Source organism: Spinacia oleracea, chromosome 3 (assembly GCF_020520425.1).
Source record: "Spinacia oleracea cultivar Varoflay chromosome 3, BTI_SOV_V1, whole genome shotgun sequence".
Classification (NCBI taxonomy): domain Eukaryota; kingdom Viridiplantae; phylum Streptophyta; class Magnoliopsida; order Caryophyllales; family Amaranthaceae; genus Spinacia; species Spinacia oleracea.
The window spans coordinates 60,401,355-60,406,305 of record NC_079489.1 but is presented as its reverse complement, the minus strand read 5'-3'; the positions used below and the strand labels follow the sequence as shown (position 1 = coordinate 60,406,305).

The following is a 4,951-nucleotide window of genomic DNA, read 5'->3' as shown; positions in this document are numbered from 1 at the left end:
TGTTAGGATTGTTCGTTTAATAGAATCATGTTAGGATTATTATTGATTTAGTATGTAGTACTCAGCTTTGCTGATTACGTGCTTTTTCTTGTGCATGTTGATCATGGCTATGCCTTATTGATCCTGTGATGACCCAATCTTGGTGAGCAGTCTCTAGGGATCAATAAACATCGTCCATTACAGGTTTGAAGATGATGCATCATTGAGATCGGGAATAGAGAGCTCGTATTTAGTTTTGATTTGCTAAGTTAACTTGGGTTTGTTAATTGGGACTTTAAACTTGTCGTACTATTTATATTTCCTTATTTTTGTTGGATGATTTTTGGGATTAAACCTGTAATCGATTATTTATAAACCTAAAGTTAGTTTTATGTTTTCCGCTGCAAAATTCTGAATAAGCCGTTACGTTTTCACACGGGCGATAATACTTTGATAATTCCCTACAGTTATATTTAAAAAGGGTTAATTTAGAAAATGAGAATTGTCGGGGTGTTACAACAATTACTTGATAGAACACTAGTTACAAATAAAAGTAGTGTTTGGCAAAGTAGTGGTGTAGGCGTTGGCGGAACTACTGTGTGTCAACCTGGGTCACGTGACCTAGGATTATTTAAAAAAAAAGAAAATTCTTTTTCGTCCGTATTAAAACCTCATTCAATGTTTAATGTCCATATATAAATTTCTGTACATAAAAGGATCACAAATAAGCTACTGCTGTAGCGGTAAATGTAGATGGCAATTAGAGAAGTCTTATCGTTAAAAGATCAGGAGATCGAATCCCAATGCCTGCTGCTTTATTTAATTTTGCTTTGTTTTTTATGTAGTTCATCTTAAGAAATTTGAACACAAAAAAAAAACACTTTGTAAATTGTTACAAAATTAGAATATTGTTAATTTTTGTATTATTTAAATTGAGAATTGAAGCTATTATTGTATTGTTCCATTGTTAATTATATCTTATGTTTGTATAATCAACTTGAGAATTTTTGTGAACTTATGTTTCAGATTTTTTATCCATAATTATTTGGTTATTTATGAAATATAATTTTTTATTCATATGTTAATTACTAATTGGTTTGAGGTTTGTGGGCTGTGGTGACACAGTATCCGTAAAATCCTGGATCCGGCGTATAATGGTAGATGTAGTGTATTGTGTATAGCGGTAGGGTTAGCGTTTTAGATTGTGTCAAACATTACAATGGTTGCGTATAATTTGTAAGTAGCGGTCCACTGAGCATGCATTTGTTTGACTTTTTCTTATACTCGTGCGTAGGAGTGTAACACCCCGACAATTCCCATTTTCTAAAATAACCTCTTTTTAAATATAACTGTAGGGAATTATCAAAGTATTATCGCCCGTGTAAAAACGTACGGCTTATTCAGAATTTTGCAGCGGAAAACATAAAACTAACTTTTGGGTTCATAATTAATCTATTACATATTAGGTCCAAAACAATTAACTGAAATAAGGAAATACGAATAGTACGACAAGTTTCAAATTCAAGTTAACAAATTGAATCACTTAATTAAACAAATAGAACTACAAGCTCTCTAATCCCGATCCCAATGATGCATCATCTTCAAACCTGTAGATGGGCAATGCTTATTGATCCTTAGAGACTGCTCACCAGAAATGGGTCATCACAGGATCAATAAGGCATAGCCATGATCAACACACACAAACAAGCACGTAATCAGCAAGGCTGAGTACTACATACTAAAGCAATAAAAATCCTAACATGATACTATTAAACATAATTAAGGGCAAACAAAGCATGATAATCTAACGACCATACCTAACTAGACTAAGCTAGACTGGACTAGACTTTTTATAACAATAACATTATTTTAATTTAAATAGGCAATGGACCGAGTTTTCTAGCTAGGCGAGGTACGGGCGCGACTCCGTAACCTCAGTGACCTGCGATATCGAGGAACGTTTGACTGAAAATAGGACGCGGTGATCAATCCGGTCCGAATGAAAGGCCATGGGCTACCACCATGAACCCCAACTCCTGTTTGTCCGTCACTTTAGACGTGCACAGTCTAAAGCTATTGCTACTCAGTTTCACTTTACATGATTTACAAATTGACACCCTGTTATGACTCAACAATCACATAAGGCATGCAACTCACATTTATTTATAACTGTTTTTATCTTGGAATTGAGTAAGTGATCACAAAGGCATCTAACAAGACTCATTCCAATTAACTCCAATCTTTTCTTTAATACTAATTAACCCCTGAATATGGGTATAAGGTTTCAACTTACTAAATGAGGTCCTCCGCCCTCATAAAGTAGTGAAAAGCTAAAAAGGGAACAACAATTAACTGATCTGAATTATATACTAAACAATCTAGCGTTCCCAATCAAACATGTTTGCATCAATCTTCCATACTAACATGTTAAAATCCTCAAAATGCAATAAAGGTTTAATATGTTCATCCAACAGTATCAAACATGCAGTTTCAACCCGACTAAGTTCATCAACAACATTAACATAACCAGGTTCATCAATAATACACATGGTTTCAACAATTAGCACACATTCCAAGCACACAGGTATGTACGTACCTTGTGTAAACAAACTGATAGGCCACTTTAACACTTTCAAAAGTCGCCTAAAGAGAATTCTCCGCCTAAAACAACCAATAAATAATCTCAATCAATTTCTGATCATTGACAACCATAATAAAGCATTCTAATTGCATCCTAAGCATATTTAGAACTTTCCCCAATATCAAAACTTAAACATTTGATTTCCTAGAATCATAATTGTTGAATTAGTTATTGAAATTCGTTGAAAACTTTTGCAAACATCGTACTTTAAATTTTCCGCACTATAGATTCATTTAAAAGCTTCACCATGGTCAATCTACGTCCCTAGTACATTGAAACAACAAATTTAATAATCCATACTCGACCTACCATGATTTACAATCATAAAAACCTTGAATTTCATACTTTAATCAATCAAAAAACTAATATTTCAATGCATTTATATAATCTGAAAATAAAATAATATTGTTTAAATTATAATATACGAATCTGAAAATTAATAATTCAATTACGCACGTGTAAAAATCTGAAATTTGCAAATTAAACCATGAGACTTATAATCTAAATTCAAGAATCATAATTTAAGCTAAAAATATATATAATTAAGACATTCAATTAGTCTAGGGTTTAAGGGTTTAACCGAATAAGGGAAGGGGGAGAACTGCCGGCGACGAGGAAGGCTGGGCGGCACGCGGCGGTGCGGCGAGGAAGGCTGGGCGGCACGCGGCGGTGCGGCGAGGTGGTGTTGCTGGCAAAACAATCAAGGCATGGTTTGAGAGCCATGAAAAGGAAACGAAAGAAAGGAAAACACGACGGGAGAACGGAAATAAGGAGGAGGAATCTACCGTGCAAGGGTGGACGACGAGGACGGCGGTTATTGCCGAACCACGAGCGCTCAGCGTGGTGGTGGTGCTGTGCGAGAACAAGAACCGGTTGAGGAGGAGATCAAGAAAACGAACAAGAGAAAGAGAACGACAAGAGAGAAGGTGGGCGTTACCAGTGGCGACGGGATGCCGGTGACGTGCTGGTGGGTCCGGCGGCGTGAGCAGCGGCAGCAAGGAGGAGGGTGTTGAGGGTTTGGTGCTTGTTACGTGAACAGTGAAGGAGCAAGAGGAGGTTTTTTTTTTTTTTTTTTGTGTTTCTTTGGGTTCACGTGCATTAGGAAAGGGGAGGGAGTATTTTTATTGGTTTGGGCTTTTACCCAATTGGGCTAGGAGTAGGGTTTAGGTTATTGAATCCGAAATGGTTAGGGTTGCTTGCTAATTTCAATCGAACGTGATTTCGAAATTCGAATTCGTTTTAACGTAAAATTCAAAAATACATTTTGATTTCATAAATCATTAAAATTATTCAAAATGAAATAAAATAATTATATTTTAATTACACATTCATTTCTGAAATCCGTAAATTATATTTAAATGTATTAATATACGTTAAAATATATAAACAAAATATATAAAATTACGGGGGATTACAATCTACCCCTCTTAAAAGAAGTTTCGTCCCGAAACTTGACACGAAAATTCACATATCTTTCCAAACTTTTCAACTTATTCTTATTGTAGAAGCACTTTGTGCCACTCTTGTTCACTCTTTTGCCAACACAGAGTTACTTGCAATATTCAAGAACACATTTTCTTATGCGGAGAATCTATTTACTTGCATCAACATGTAGAAGTGGCTAAAAATAAGCATAAAATGCATAAAAATACCATAAAAATAGGTAAAAAGCGCGAATTTCTATCGCATTCTACCCCCCTTAAAGAAAACGAGTTACGCCCTCGTAACTCACCTCAGGAAATAACTCTGGATACTTGATCTTCATTTCAGCTTCGGCTTCCCACGTTGCCTCTTCGTACTCGTGGTTTGACCAAAGCACTTTCACTATGCTGACGTCCTTATTGCGTGTACTACGCACTTTTCTATCAAGGATTTTCACAGGCCTTTCTTCGTATGTGAGGCTACTATCGATCTGGATTCTCTCAGGCTCTAAGATATGACGCTCATCAGGGATATAGCGCTTTAGTTGGGAAATGTGAAACACGTCGTGCATCTTTTCGAACTCCATTGGCAAGGCTAACTTGTAAGCTACTTTCCCTATTCGTTGCAGAATCTCATATGGGCCTACATACTTGGCACTTAGCTTCCCCTTTTTCCCGAATCTCATCACACCCTTGGTTGGTGATACTTTCAAGAACACTTTATCACCTACTGCAAATTCATCATCTCTTCTTTTCAGATCAGCATAACTCTTTTGCCTATCCTGGGCAGCTTGAATTCTAGCCTGAATCATTTTTACATTCTTGACAGTCTCCTCAATGAATTCCGTTCCCAAGATTATATTTTCACTGAAATCATTCCAGCAGGTGGGACTTCTACATTTTCTCCCAT

At 36.2% G+C, this 4,951-nt stretch overlaps 1 long non-coding RNA gene across 1 annotated transcript; it reads right to left on the bottom strand.

Annotated features, from left to right (window-relative positions):
* Positions 1 to 1,276: 1,276 nt before the first annotated feature.
* Positions 1,277 to 3,691, bottom strand: LOC130470359 (uncharacterized). The gene is made up of 5 exons (XR_008930544.1): positions 3,558 to 3,691; positions 3,406 to 3,472; positions 3,201 to 3,308; positions 2,576 to 2,640; positions 1,277 to 1,620 (listed from the first exon to the last, which is right to left on the bottom strand). It is a non-coding gene; the product is annotated as an uncharacterized lncRNA (long non-coding RNA).
* Between the last annotated feature and the right edge of the window lie 1,260 nt (positions 3,692 to 4,951).